Below are 15,476 nucleotides of genomic sequence, written 5' to 3'. Positions count from 1 at the left end.
GTAACCTTCTGACAATAACATTGGGTCAGTATGTGATTTCTCTATGTGTCTACAGTAAATCATCTTTACAGTAACCTTCCTGAAATACAGGGCCTTCAGAAAGTATTCACCCCTTGTCTTTTTCGAAATGTTTTGGGGTCACAGCCTGAATTAAAAAATGGATTAAGTGGAGATGTTGTGTCGCTGGCCTGCACACAATACCCCAGAATGTCAAAGATGAATCATGTTTTTAGACATTTTACAAATTAATAAAAAATGAAAAGCTGAAATGTCTCTAGTCAATAGGTATTAACTCCTTTGTTATGGTAAGCCTAAATGCGTTCAGGAATAAAAATATGCTTAACAAGTCACATAATAAGTTGCATTGACTCACGCTTTCTGCAATAATAGTGTTTAACATGATCTTTGAGTGACTATCTCATCTCTGTTCCCCACACATACAATTATCTGTGAGGTCCCTCAGTCGAGCAGTGAATTTTAAACACAGATTCAACCACAAAGACCAGGGAGGTTTTCCAATGCCTCGCAAAGAAGGCCACCTATTGGTTGATGTGTAAAAATAAAAAAAACAGACAATGAATATCCCTTTGAGCCTGGTGAAGTTATTAATTACACTTTGGATGGTGTATCAATACACCCAGTCACTACAAAGATACAGGCGTACTTCCTAACTCAGTTGCCAGGGAGGAAGGAAACCGCTCAGGGGTTTCACCATGAGGTCAATGGTGATTTTAAAACAGTTACAGAGTTTAATGGCTGTGTTAAGAGAAAACTGATGATGGATCAACAACATTGTAGTTACTCCACAATACTAACCTAAATGATAGAGTGAAAAGAAGGAAGCCTGTACAGAATAAAACATATTCCAAAACATGCATCCTGTTTGCAATAACGCACAAAAGGAAAACTGTAAAAAAAAATGTGGCACAGAAATGACCTTTATGTCCTGAATACAAAGTGTTATATTTGGGTCAAATCCAACACAACACATCACTGAGTACCACTCTTCATATTTTCAAGCATGGTGGTGGCTGCATCATGTTATGGGTATGCTTGTCATTGGCAAGGACTAGGGAGGTTTTGGGAGGATTCAAAATAAACGTAATAGAGCTCAGCACAGGGAGTAAAACCTGGTTCAGACTTCTTCCCAACAAACACTGGGAGACAAATTCACATTTCAGAAAAACAATATTGAATGTTCCTGAGTGGCCTAGTTACAGTTTTGACTTAAATCGGCTTGAAATTCTATGGCAAGACTTTTGAAAATAATAATTGCCAAATATTGTACAATCCAGGTATGTTAAGCTCTTAGAGACTTACCCAGAAAGACTAACAGCTGTAATCGCTGCCAAAGGTGATTCTAACATGTATTGACTCAGGGGGTTTGAATACTTATGTAAATTCGATTTTGGAAATTAATTTTCAATACATTTGCAAAAATGTCAAAAAACATGTTTTCACTTTTTTATTATGGGGTATTGTGTGTAGATGGGTGAGATTTAAAATATATATATATATCCATTGTGAATTCAGGCTGTAACAACAAACCGTAGTATAAGTCAAGGGGTATGAATACTTTCTGAAGGCCCTCTCCATATTATCTGAGACTGTAAATGTCACCAATGTGTGAACATGGCTAAATACAAATCTCATCTGGATATCATTACCAGAGCCTGGAAATCCTACTCGTAATATCCCAGCCTAGCCCTGTCTGACTGAGGGTTGAAACCTAGACTGGGAGGGGGCTCAGCTCTGAGACATAGTATGAACTGGTTTCCAGGGCAACATTAAACCAATAGTGTTGTGTTAGTCAAAGACTAGACTTTATCTGTGTCTAGGATACTCAGCCCAATAACACTGTAACTGCTGGGGGGGGTCAACTCTAAAGGCTGGTTTCCCAGATACAGATTAATCCTAGTTCTGGACTAAAAAGGTATTTCTTCATTGACAATGAAATTCTCCATTAGACCAGGACAAGGATTAATCTGTGCCTGGGAAACCAGCCCAATGACACAGTGTCTGTATTCCCAGACACAAATTAAGCCTATATTCCTGGACTAAAAAGCTATTTAAAGAGAGATTATTAAATTTAGCATGCTTTTTAGTTCAGGACCAGGCTTAATCTGTGTCCTGGAAACTGGCCCAATAACACAGTAACTGAACTTCTATATCTCTGGTACAGGCAGCAAGTTTGTGTGTCTATATCTCTGGTACAGGCAGCAGGTTTGTGTGTCTATATCTCTGGTACAGGCAGCAAGTTTGTGTATCTATATCTCTGGTACAGGCAGCAGGTTTGTGTGTCTATATCTCTGGTACAGGCAGCAAGTTTGTGTGTCTATATCTCTGGTACAGGCAGCAAGTTTGTGTGTCTATATCTCTGGTACAGGCAGCAGGTTTGTGTGTCTATATCTCTGGTACAGGCAGCAAGTTTGTGTATCTATATCTCTGGTACAGGCAGCAGGTTTGTGAGTCTATATCTCTGGTACAGGCAGCAAGTTTGTGTGTCTATATCTCTGGTACAGGCAGCAAGTTTGTGTGTCTATATCTCTGGTACAGGCAGCAAGTTTGTGTGTCTATATCTCTGGTACAGGCAGCAAGTTTGTGTGTCTATATCTCTGGTACAGGCAGCAGGTTTGTGTGTCTATATCTCTGGTACAGGCAGCAGGTTTGTGTGTCTATATCTCTGTTACAGCCAGCAAGTTTGTGTATCTATATCTCTGTTACAGGCAGCAAGTTTGTGTGTCTATATCTCTGTTACAGCCAGCAGGTTTTTGTATCTATATCTCTGGTACAGGCAGCAAGTTTGTGTGTCTATATCTCTGGTACAGGCAGCAGGTTTGTGTGTCTATATCTCTGGTACAGGCAGCAAGTTTGTGTATTTATATCTCTGGTACAGGCAGCAAGTTTGTGTGTCTATATCTCTGGTACAGGCAGCAAGTTTGTGTGTCTATATCTCTGGTACAGGCAGCAAGTTTGTGTATCTATATCTCTGGTACAGGCAGCAAGTTTGTGTATCTATATCTCTGGTACAGGCAGCAAGTTTCTATAGTGAACCTGCCTGCCTAACGAGCCTGTCTCCTCTCGCCTCAGCCTGGATTTTAGCACGCCACACTCACTTTTAGCAGTCCAAAGTCAAATAGTGACTCACAAATTCCTCTGCTTTTCTTTTTCCAGGGATCAGACATTAGGGAGAGGCAACGTCACCTTTCCTCCTCCCTCCTCCACTCCCTACTTGTGCTCCTGCTAGCCTAACCCAGGCCTATACAGTAAGTTACTTCTCTCTCTCTAACTACTGTCCACACACACCTCTAGTCTCAACAGTAAATTCTACAAGAATCTCACCCCTCTTTCGCTAACTTCCCTCTTCACAAATAATATACATTTCAGTTGTACAGTCTGCTTCACAAATAGTCCCCTATTCCCTGTGTAGTGCCCTATGTGGCCTGGTCTAAAGTAGTGCACTATAGAGGAAAAAGGGTGTAATTTGGGATGCACACACAGTTACAACACACCTCCAGCCAGATCTTTTGGTCTTTCGGGCCCCAGCCTGCAATCAAACGGCAGCCACGCCAAATGCTTTTTCCGGAGGCCAGGATTTTTTTCAGCTCCTGTAGCTCTGATAAAAGCCCTGCCACACTCAAACCCCCTATAGACTTCTCACACACACACACACACACACACACACACACACACACACACAACCCCCTATAGGCTTCTCACACACACACACACACACACACACACAACCCCCTATAGGCTTCTCACACACACACACACACACACACACACACACACACACACACACACACACACACCCCCGAAGGCCAGTGAAAACATCAAAGCGTTTCTACTGTAAGTCAGCAACACCTTTAAACTGCAGGCGCTGTAAAACAGAGGTGGAAAGAGGTGGAGACTTAGAGAGGAGGGAGGAGAGGTGGAGGAGAGAGGAGGTAGAGAGAGGATGAGGAGAGAGGAGGTAGAGAGAGGATGAGGAGGTGGAGAGAGGATGAGGAGGTGGAGAGAGGTAAAGAGAGGAGAGAGGAGGTGGAGAGAGGATGAGGAGGTGGAGAGAGGTAAAGAGAGGAGAGAGGAGGTGGAGCGAGGAGGTGGAGAGAGGATGAGGAGGTGGAGAGAGGTAAAGAGAGGAGAGAGGAGGTGGAGAGAGGATGTTGAGAGATGAGGGGAAAAGAGGTAAACAGAAGAGGTGGAGAAAGGTGAAGAGAGGAGGTGGAGAGAGGTGGTGAGCCTTGGCTAGCACATTATTGCAGATGTGCCTCATGCTTTGTTGAGAAGAGCCAATTCCCCTTAATGTGAGCGGTAAAAAGGCTCTGGTTCGCCCTCTCAAAGCGAAGTATGCTTTTAAAGTAACACTGTGAACGTGACAGCTCAACTCAGCAAAAATAACTGTTTGAAACAACTTTGCTACAAACTAACTAGAGCACTGTGGAATCAAAATCAATTCAATTGAACTGTAGCAGGGACTGTTTTCACTGAAGTTGGCCTACCAATTAAATTGAATGAAAAGTACTACAATAGCCATTTCAACTACAAACTGAATTCATCTGAAAAATATATCAACAGCCATTTTGAACTAAAATACAAACATACATCTAAATACCACAGCGGGACCTATTTCAACTGAAGTACAAACTAAATATGACTGAAAAGAATAGCAAGCAGGAGCCTTTTTGATTGAAGTACAATCAGACATCAAGTCAAGGGGATATCTGATCAAATAGGATCTCCAACATAATGAACTGACAAACGTACCATTTCAGTCAAGGTAGACTACCAGAACATAACATCAACATTAAGAGAAGACCCCTGTATATAAGGACATTATTTTTATTTTATTTTACTAAACAAATATGAGATAAGATGTTCTAAAATACAGTACCCTGTTTATCTATGGAATGGGGGTTATCTCGCTTTCATGTGTTTTATTACACAAGACCGAGACGAGTCTAAAACAGCACGCAGTGAATTCTCACTTTCCCTCTCTCACTCTCTCTGGTCAAGAACCCCTCTATCCCGTTCTTTACCTCCGCCCCTGTGGACGGACAGACACAGAGACGGAGAAAGAAGAAGAACGCTTAAATGCTTTGAATGATGGTGTGGAATGTTAAAAAGTGTCTGTGAGACAGGAGGGGGGGGTTGTCGGCTGAGTTTTGGGGGGTGAGGAGAAGGGAGGGGGTGGGAGGAGAGAAGACGTCCCGTGGGACCAAGGCAGTCTCTCAGATCTGGTATGCGTGACTGAGCAAGCCAGAGAAAAATCCCAACGTGCCTTTTTAACTTCGGGAAACAAAAGCAACTGCCGGTATCCTACTCTTATTCTAAACACACATTTGGCTAAAGAAACAGATAGTATATAGTCCACATGATAACATATAACCAAATGTTAGCAACATTTAAACAGCCAAAACCTGGGCTGTGGCCTAAAATGTCCCAGAAAAACAGCACAATAAAATGCTAATAAGTCTATGGGCGTGAGGGTTTAATATCCCTGTGTTTAGAGCCACGTTAGTGACAGCCCTTTGAGATGCAAGCAGCTGAAACGTATCAACACAATACGTCAGACTGATAATTATAACAAGCAAAATCAAGGGAAGCATCCATTTTGAATCTGCTCGTAAATAATTTAACAATCCAAGCCGGCATATCAACATTATAACCGTTTCTCTAAACCGAACAATCAAATTCGTAAGATTATGGTTGTGATCAGAACGATAATAATATGTGGACAGTTCTTTTTAAATAGCTTGTCTCTTCCGGGGATCTACGGACATAAACAGCTGTTTCTCTTAAATGGACACGTTTTCGATCAAAGCAGGAGTGCATGGTCTTGTAATAAGGATGATCACGAGGAAACAATAAGTAGTAGGCTACTAATGTACAATACAATCCCCGTACAAAACGAGTCCACATGACCTTTTCATTTATTATATAAATATCAACTTTAATGTTTACTGTAAGAATATAAAACAATTTAATTTTGGATTCTGTTTTTTTACAAACACATATACAGTACATTAAAACACAGTAGTCTCTCAGCAGGACTCAATACATGTTGCAGTTCTGTTCGCTCATAACGTCATGTTCTGATTCCATAGGTCCCATGTAGACCTGACACGCAGTCACTTGGAAGCCGAGAAAATAACGATCGATTGCTTGTTCATTCTAAAGCATTTATTTAGATTCTATTCCAAAGGAGTGTCTCTTCCGTTGTTATTGTGGACTAGTGTGTATGATTGTGTTTAATAGGTAGCGACCCATATTCTCGAGGATATGGAGGATTAGTTGGAAAACACCTGATTGAGAAAAGGGGCAGCATTTCTATTATAGAAATCACTTCAATTTGAAGTACAACGCTCTGAATAACAGCAATAATTCGACAATATCTGCTTCCATAAGCATAAACACACCAAAATAATATAGGGAAGGAAGGGTCCCATTATTCAAAGCTTGAATCCAAGGCTACAAGGCCTTTAAGTTGGGTTAAAAAGTAAACAAAACAAAAATAAAATGATTTTGGATACAAACCAGTATTTAATCCGTTTTAATTTGCATAAAGTCGCTATTTTTTGTCTGAGTGTGAACAGTCCTTTTAAACGAAACTCTGTTCGTTTCTCTTCTTCATTGTTAAGCGTTTCTGGGCAAATGAACACAAAGGTAGTTAGAGAGCGTTTCTTTTTGCTGCGAGGATTCTCCAAGCGCGAGACGCGTTGGGGGAGGGGACTGCTACTGTCTATAGGCACAATTTCTCTCCTCTCTTTCTTTTTAACAATACACGGATTTATTACAACACATTGATAAACGAGGTAGCCAAATGTATTAGGCGCGATAGTTGGACAGTTTGAAGTTAAATATTGCGACTCTTTAGGAATAATAAAAAGTAGTTTGTCTTCATAATGCGGGGGCGGGGTATTGTGTTGTTAATAATGAAAACATGCATTTGATGATGATTAATCCTGTTTTCATTTGGCCTAAAATTGCGCAACATATTTTTTGATCACAGTTTTGTAGCATTAAGTTAGGTTACATTGAATGAGAAAATATCCAACTACGACGAGATTGAGAGCAGAGGATATATATATATTTTAGAAGGAACATTTCCCCGCCCACTGGTCTCCTGCGCCGTTACCACTTCTCCTCTCTATGTGTCCCCCTCCCCAACTAATCCTCGCCAAGTTAGTTTCACCTCACTTTTTCACTCTCTGTCATCTGCCAAAGTCCCAGATTCAAAACTTTAAGGCATGGGAGCTGCGTTATCCTTTCCAGTCCCCGTTTCGTGATTTTAGTACATCCATACAGATCGATCCCCGTCAACTGAGTCAAGTGGTCGGCAATGAGCTCCAGTCCTTTGTCTGTAATCCGCACACACTGTCCAATGTTCAGGGTTCTCAGCTCATGCATCTGGCGCACCATCCTGTTGATGCCATCGTCACTAATGTGGCACGAGCACAGGGACAGGGATTTGAGCTGGTACAGGCCCTGGGCGATGTAAGCCAGACTCTGGTCCCCTATCTTGTCACAGAAGGACATGTCCAGCCCGGAGAGCCGCAGCGTGCCCATGGCCAGGTGCATGATGCCCGTGTCACTGATGTTGTCGCAAGAGCGCAGGTTAAGGCTCCAGAGGCTGGTCATGTGAGAGAGGTGGATCATACCTGCGTCAGAGATCCCGCCACAGAAACTCAGGTTGAGAACTCTGAGCTTAGCCAGGCCCTTCGAGATGTGCTTGAGGGACAGATCCGTAAGTTTTTGACAGTCCTGCAGCGTCAGGTATTCCAGGTTGAGACAGCCCTCCGCTGCGCTGCGGGTCATGCCCGCCAGGTGCCCGATGCCCACGTCAGACACATGCCGGCAGCTGCGGAGGTTGAGGCTCTTGAGCCGGTGTAAACCCCACGCTATGAGTAACAGCCCCGTGTTGGTGATGTTACTACACCCGCCCAGTTCCAGAACCTCCAGGTTCTTCAGATACTGGGCGATCCGGCCCAGGCTGGAGTCCGTGATCTGCTTACACAGACTAAGGTTTAGAACCCGAAGGGAAGGGATTTCCTGGACAAACGCGTGCCCCAGGCCGTTATCCGTTAAGTTATAGCAGCCACTCAGGTTCAGACTCTCGATGTTTGGCATCCCCTGGATCACGTAGCTGAGGCTCCGCCGCAGGCTGAGAATCTGTACCCTCCGGATTCCGCGGGCCTGTAGGCTGGGGAAGAGAGAAGGATTGGCCCGCCGCAGATGCAGCTTGGCTTCCACCCCCTCCACACCGACTTGTGGTAGGAAGCGTCCCTCCAAGCAGCGCACACTTGGGCCACCCTGCCTTTGTCCCTTACATCCAAGTAGCTGAAAATCATGGCTAAAATTTCCGGAAAGAGGCACGATATGTGCGTCTCCATTTTAAACAGGCATAAAAATCACTCCGGTTCCCCGAGCCCACCGACGTATTTCCCTCTGTAAAAGTAGAGTCCCCTGTAATCCGGAAGAAAGCGGTTATGCTTTTTTAACAGACCTTTTCCCTATTTCCTCTTTATACATTTAACGGCGCAAATCGATCAACTCCACATCCCACGTGATCCGTCTGGTTGCGCAGTAGGATTCAAATGCAAAAAGCCCCAAAACCTTGTTCCAATATATCCCCTCACCAAGAGGGGGGAAGCGAAGGATAGGAACGGAAAGCGCCCGAGCCCTCCTTGGTCAGACGACGCTACCTATGATGCCTTTAGAAACACGTCTAGGCTCGCGCCGAGGATCCAAACGGTCATACATTTTCAAAAGAGACCTTTAAACTATCATAAATACACGGAGGGTTGGAATTCCAGTCTGCTTCTTCTCTCTGTCTCTCTTCCTCTCCGTTATCAGAAAAGGAGTGGGGTTTCAGTTTGCTTTTGCGCTCTCTCGGCTCGCACGCATTGCCAAGCCGAAGGGCTTCCTGCCTGCCTTTGTCTGGTCTTTCAAACTGACTTGGCAGGGCCGTGAGCACCGCTCTACCGCGGGGGAGGGACATACACATTACAAATTATAAAGCCGTTTTCTTTATATTAAAGGAATACTGTAAAATACAATATATATTATCCATGTTCCTAGTAAATAAGAACATTGTGTGACTTGCTTTAGCATAGGATATTTAAAATGTATTTAAGAGAGTCTGTTTCGACTCCCCCCTTCCCTGGGAGGATTGTGGTTTGGTCCAACTCAGCTGGAACAGTAAGAATAGTTCCCCTGGAAACCAACTTCTTACAATTCAGTTCACTTTAGTCTTAACCCTTTAGTTGTCGCGGTATATTGGTTTTTGATTCTATTTGAAATGATTTAGATGTTTTATAACACATCTAAAACTGAACTGTGTTTGTGTTATTTTTTGGAGCTCGAACTATTCTAGAAGGAGTCTGTTAGAGTTCTGTGTTCCAAATAGAACGCTGTGCTTTGTCTCCCTTCTCAGTGTTCTACAAACTGAAACATTGTATCAGGTCTGATCCGCCAAGTGTATCAAGTAAAGGATACATCTGTAACACAACTCTGCTGCCAAGTGAAAAGTGTTACAATTGATACAATGATACAATAGAGCTGAATAGTAACACAAATCACCGGTATCACATTATCATGGCCAGATTCTAATCAAATGCCTTTTAATTGAAGGAGATTCTTTATTTTTCAACAAATATGGCACGTTTATCCTGTTGCTGTACATAGTGAGATTATTACTCTGTTTTATTTTTAATACTATGGTAACAAGACTTATTACTAAGCTGTTGCTATTTCCCCTCAATATTTCTCAGAGGGTTATAGCCTGTTTTGAAGCATATTCACTACATTGTTGTGTGTAAATTAATGAAATTACCAGTCATGCATTATATTTGTTGATTATATCCCGATCAATCTTAGTGATAACTTATTTGTGTAAATTATAATTATCATACATTTACCCATGCTTTTTTCTTATTCATTTCAGGCATGTCTAGCATTTCATCTATGCTCTGATTCGATTCTATGCTCTGACCCCCCAGGTCAACAACACAAACAGGCAACAGTTCCATTTCCAGCTAGAAGCTTACAGAATGCATATGAAAATAAAAACTGTTGAATTCTGCTAACCAGGGCCTCCTTTCCAGTTCTAACGTCAAAGGAAGGTAGATACTATCTGCTAGCTAAGTAGTAGTAGTAGTATTAGTAGTGGTAGTAGTAGTAGTATTAGTAGTGGTAGTAGTAGTAGTAGTAGTGTTAGTAGTAGTGGTAGTGGTAGTAGTGTTAGTAGTAGTGGTAGTGGTAGTAGTTGTATTAATGGTAGTAGTTGTATTAGTGGCAATACTGGTAGTAGTAGTAGTTGTATTAGTGGTAATAGTGGTAGTAGTTGTATTAGTGGCAATACTGGTAGTAGTAGTAGTAGCAGCATTAGTAGTAGTAGTAGTGTTAGTAGTTGTAGTTGTATTAGTGTTAGTAATAGTAGTTGTATTAGTGGTAATAGTGGTAGTAGTAGTAGTTGTAGTAGTAGTGGTAGTAGTAGTAGTAGCAGCAGTAGTAGGTGTGTAGTAGTGGTAGTAGTAGTAGTGGTAGTGGTGATTGTTGTAGTAGTGGTAGCATTAGTGGTAGTAGTGGTAGTAGTTGTACATTTACATTTACATATACGTCATTTAGCAGACGCTCTTATCCAGAGCGACTTACAAATTGGTGCATTCACCTTATGATATCCAGTGGAACAACCACTTTACAATAGTACATCTATATCTTTTTTTGGGGGGGGGTTAGAAGGTTTACTTAATCCTATCCCAGGTATTCCTTAAAGAGGTGGGGTTTCAGGTGTCTCCGGAAGGTGGTGATTGGCTCCGCTGTCCTGGCGTCGTGAGGGAGCTTGTTCCACCATTGGGGTGCCAGAGCAGCAAACAGTTTTGACTGGGCTGAGCGGGAACTGTAGTAGTAATAGTAGTAGTGGTAGTAGTTGTAGTAGTAGTGGTAGTAGTAGTAGTGGGGGTGGTAGTGGTTGTGGTAGTAGTAGTAGTAGTAGTAGTAGTAGTAGTGCTAGTAGTAGCAGTGGTGGTAGTAGTAGTAGTGGTGGTAGTAGTAGTAGTAGTGGTGGTGGTAGTAGTAGTAGTAGTAGTAGTGGTGGTGGTAGTAGTAGTAATGGTAGTAGTGGTAGTAGTAGTGGTATTGGTAGTAGTAGTAGTAGTGGTAGTAGTAGTAGTGGTAGTAGTAGTAGTGGTGGTAGTAGTAGTGGTGGTAGTAGTGTTAGTAGTAGTGGTAGTAGTAGTGGTAGTGGTAGTGGTAGTAGTAGTAGTAGTAGTATTAGTAGTAGTGGTAGTAGTGGTAGTAGTGGTATTAGTATTAGTGGTAGTAGTAGTAGTAGTAGTAGTGGTAGTAGTAGTAGTAGAAGTAGTAGTAGTAGTAGTAGTAGTGTTAGTAGAAGTAGTGGTGGTAGTAGTGTTAGTTGTAGTGGTAGTAGTAATAGTAGTGGTGGTAGTAGTGGTAGTAGTAGTGGTAGTGGTAGTGGTAGTAGTAGTAGTAGTAGTAGTAGTGGTGGTAGTAGTAGTAGTTGTATTAGTGTAATAGTGGTAGTAGTAGTAGTAGTAGTTGTTGTATTAGTGGTAATAGAGGTTGTATTGGTAGTAGTAGTGGTAGTAGTAATAGTGGTGGTGGTAGTAGTAGTATTAGTAGTGGTAGAAGTAGTAGTAGTAGTAGTAGTTGTATTAGTGGTAATAGTGGTAGTAGTTGTATTAGTGGCAATACTGGTAGTAGTAGTAGTAGCAGTAGTGTTAGTAGTTGTAGTTGTATTAGTGGTAATAGTAGTAGTAGTAGTAGTAGTGTTAGTAGTTGTAGTTGTATTAGTGGTAATAGTGGTAGAAGTAGTCGCAGTAGTAGTAGTAGTGTTAGTACTAGTAGTTGTATTAGTGGAAATAGTGGTAGTAGTAGTAGTTGATTTAGTGGTAATAGTGGTAGTAGTAGTGGCAGTGGTAATAGTGGTAGTAGTAGTAGTAGTTAAAGTATTAGTTGTCGTGGTAGTAGTAGTAGTAGCAGCAATAGTAGGTGTGTAGTAGTGGTAGTAGTAGTAGTGGTAGTGGTGATAGTAGTAGTAGTGGTAGCGGTAGTGGTAGTAGTGGTAGTAGTTGTAGTAGTAGCAATAGTAGTAGTGGTAGTAGTTGTAGTAGTACTGGTAGTAGTAGTGGTGGTGGTAGTAGTGGTTGTGGTAGTAGTAGTAGTAGTAGTAGTAGTGGTAGTAGTAGTAGTAGTAGTAGTAGTAGTGGTAGTAGGAATAATCGTGGTGGTAGAAGTAATGGTGGTGGTAGTGGTAGTAGTAGTAATGGTAGTAGTGGTAGTAGTCGAAGTAGTAGTAGTGGTAGTAGTAGTAGTAGTGGTGGTAGTATTAGTAATAGTAGTGGTAGTAGTAATAGTGGTGGTGGTAATAGTAGTAGTAGTGGTAGTAGTGGTAGTAGTAGTGGTGGTAGTAGTAGTAGTAGTAGTGGTGGTGGTGGTAGTAGTAGTAGTAGTGGTGGTTTTAGTAGTAGTGGTAGTAGTAGTAGTATTAGTATTAGTAGTGGTAGTGGTAGTTGTAGTAGTAGTGGTAGTGGTAGTGGTAGTGTTCGTAGTACTAGTAGTAGTGGTGGTGGTAGTAGTGGTGGTAGTAGTAGTAGTGGTAGTAGTAGTAGTAGTAGTAGTATAAGTAGTGGTAGTAGCGGTACTAGCAGTAGTAGTATTAGTAGTGGTAGTAGTAATAGTGGTGGTGGTAGTAGTAGTAGTTGTGGTAGTAGTAGTAGTATTAGTAGTTGTAGTAGTAGTAGTGGTGGTGGTGGTGGTAGTAGTAGTAGTGGTGGTAGTAGTAGTAGTGGTAGTAGTAGTAGTATTAGTGTTAGTAGTGGTAGTTGTAGTAGTAGTGGTAGTAGTAGTGGTAGTGGTAGTGTCCTTAGTAGTAGTAGTGGTGGTGGTAGTAGTAGTAGTAGTGGTGGTAGTAGTAGTGGTAGTAGTAGTAGTAGTAGTATAAGTAGTGGTAGTAGCGGTAGTAGCAGTAGTAGTAGTATTAGTAGTGGTAGTAGTAATAGTGGTGGTAGTAGTAGTAGTTGTCGTGGTAGTAGTGGTAGTAGTAGTAGTATTAGTGTTAGTAGTGGTAGTGGTAGTTGTAGTAGTAGTGGTAGTAGTAGTGTCCTTAGTAGTAGTAGTGGTGGTGGTAGTAGTAGTAGTAGTGGTGGTAGTAGTAGTGGTAGTAGTAGTAGTAGTAGTATAAGTAGTGGTAGTAGCGGTAGTAGCAGTAGTAGTAGTAATAGTGGTGGTGGTAGTAGTAGTAGTTGTGGTAGTAGTGGTGGTAGTAGTAGTAGTAATGGTAGTAGTGGTAGTAGTAGTAGTAGTAGTAGTAGTATTAGTAGTGGTAGTAGTAGTAGTGGTAGTAGTAGTAGTAGTTGTATTAGTGGTAATAGTGGTAGTAGTTGTATTAGTGGCAATACTGGTGGTAGTAGTATTAGTAGCAGTATTATTATTATTAGTAGTGTTAGTAGTTGTTGTTGTATTATTGGTAATAGTGATAGTAGTAGCAGTAGTAGTAGCGGTAGTAGGTGTAGTGTTGGTACTAGTAGTTGTATTAGTTGAAATAGTGGTAGTAGTAGTAGTTGATTTAGTGGTAATAGTGGTAGTGGTAATAGTGGTAGTAGTAGTAGTGGTGATAGTAGTAGTAGTGGTGGTAGTAGTAGTAGTGGTAGTAGTAGTAGTAGTAGTAGTAGTAGTATAAGTAGTGGTAGTAGCGGTAGTATCAGTAGTAGTAGTATTAGTAGTGGTAGTAGTAATAGTGGTGGTGGTAGTAGTAGTAGTTGTGGTAGTAGTAGTGGTGGTAGTAGTAGTAGTAGTGGTAGTAGTAGTAGTGTTAGTAGAAGTAGTGGTGGTAGTAGTGTTAGTTGTAGTGGTAGTAGTAATAGTAGTGGTGGTAGTAGTGGTAGTAGTAGTGGTAGTGGTAGTGGTAGTAGTAGTAGTAGTAGTAGTAGTGGTGGTAGTAGTAGTAGTTGTATTAGTGTAATAGTGGTAGTAGTAGTAGTAGTAGTAGTTGTTGTATTAGTGGTAATAGAGGTTGTATTGGTAGTAGTAGTGGTAGTAGTAATAGTGGTGGTGGTAGTAGTAGTATTAGTAGTGGTAGAAGTAGTAGTAGTAGTAGTAGTTGTATTAGTGGTAATATTGGTAGTAGTTGTATTATTGGCAATACTGGTAGTAGTAGTAGTAGCAGTAGTGTTAGTAGTTGTAGTTGTATTAGTGGTAATAGTGGTAGTAGTAGTAGTAGTGTTAGTAGTTGTAGTTGTATTAGTGGTAATAGTGGTAGAAGTAGTCGCAGTAGTAGTAGTAGTGTTAGTACTAGTAGTTGTATTAGTGGAAATAGTGGTAGTAGTAGTAGTTGATTTAGTGGTAATAGTGGTAGTAGTAGTGGCAGTGGTAATAGTGGTAGTAGTAGTAGTAGTTAAAGTATTAGTTGTCGTGGTAGTAGTAGTAGTAGCAGCAATAGTAGGTGTGTAGTAGTGGTAGTAGTAGTAGTGGTAGTGGTGATAGTAGTAGTAGTGGTAGCGGTAGTGGTAGTAGTGGTAGTAGTTGTAGTAGTAGCAATAGTAGTAGTGGTAGTAGTAGTAGTAGTGGTGGTTTTAGTAGTAGTGGTAGTAGTAGTAGTATTAGTGTTAGTAGTGGTAGTGGTAGTTGTAGTAGTAGTGGTAGTGGTAGTGGTAGTGTTCGTAGTACTAGTAGTAGTGGTGGTGGTAGTAGTGGTGGTAGTAGTAGTAGTGGTAGTAGTAGTAGTAGTAGTAGTAGTAGTAGTAGTATAAGTAGTGGTAGTAGTGGTAGTAGCAGTAGTAGTATTAGTAGTGGTAGTAGTAATAGTGGTGGTGGTAGTAGTAGTAGTTGTGGTAGTAGTAGTAGTATTAGTAGTTGTAGTAGTAGTAGTGGTGGTGGTGGTGGTAGTAGTAGTAGTGGTGGTAGTAGTAGTAGTGGTAGTAGTAGTAGTATTAGTGTTAGTAGTGGTAGTGGTAGTTGTAGTAGTAGTGGTAGTAGTAGTGGTAGTGGTAGTGTCCTTAGTAGTAGTAGTGGTGGTGGTAGTAGTAGTAGTAGTGGTGGTAGTAGTAGTGGTAGTAGTAGTAGTAGTAGTATAAGTAGTGGTAGTAGCGGTAGTAGCAGTAGTAGTAGTATTAGTAGTGGTAGTAGTAATAGTGGTGGTAGTAGTAATAGTTGTCGTGGTAGTAGTGGTAGTAGTAGTAGTATTAGTGTTAGTAGTGGTAGTGGTAGTTGTAGTAGTAGTGGTAGTAGTAGTGTCCTTAGTAGTAGTAGTGGTGGTGGTAGTAGTAGTAGTGGTGGTAGTAGTAGTGGTAGTAGTAGTAGTAGTAGTATAAGTAGTGGTAGTAGCGGTAGTAGCAGTAGTAGTAGTAATAGTGGTGGTGGTAGTAGTAGTAGTTGTGGTAGTAGTGGTGGTAGTAGTAGTAGTAATGGTAGTAGTGGTAGTAGTAGTAGTAGTAGTAGTAGTAGTAGTAGTA

At 41.4% G+C, this 15,476-nt stretch overlaps 1 protein-coding gene and 1 pseudogene across 2 annotated transcripts in view; one reads left to right on the top strand and one right to left on the bottom strand.

Moving 5' to 3' along the window:
* The first annotated feature begins 2,557 nt into the window (after nucleotides 1-2,557).
* The window catches only part of LOC106609811 (protein Wnt-5b), a 93,874-nt gene continuing 80,955 nt past the window's right edge, over nucleotides 2,558-15,476 (top strand). The window contains exon 1 of the mRNA XM_045722533.1: nucleotides 2,558-3,266. The gene's annotated coding sequence lies outside the window, so the exon portion shown is untranslated. The remainder of the gene's footprint in view (nucleotides 3,267-15,476) is intronic.
* LOC123743812 (F-box/LRR-repeat protein 14-like) lies at nucleotides 5,919-8,940 on the bottom strand (annotated as a pseudogene). The gene has a single exon (XR_006770700.1). The product of XR_006770700.1 is annotated as an F-box/LRR-repeat protein 14-like (transcript).

The sequence above is a fragment of the Salmo salar genome, chromosome ssa07 (genome assembly GCF_905237065.1).
Source record: "Salmo salar chromosome ssa07, Ssal_v3.1, whole genome shotgun sequence".
NCBI classification, from domain to species: domain Eukaryota; kingdom Metazoa; phylum Chordata; class Actinopteri; order Salmoniformes; family Salmonidae; genus Salmo; species Salmo salar.
This window is presented reverse-complemented; position numbering and strand designations above follow the sequence as displayed.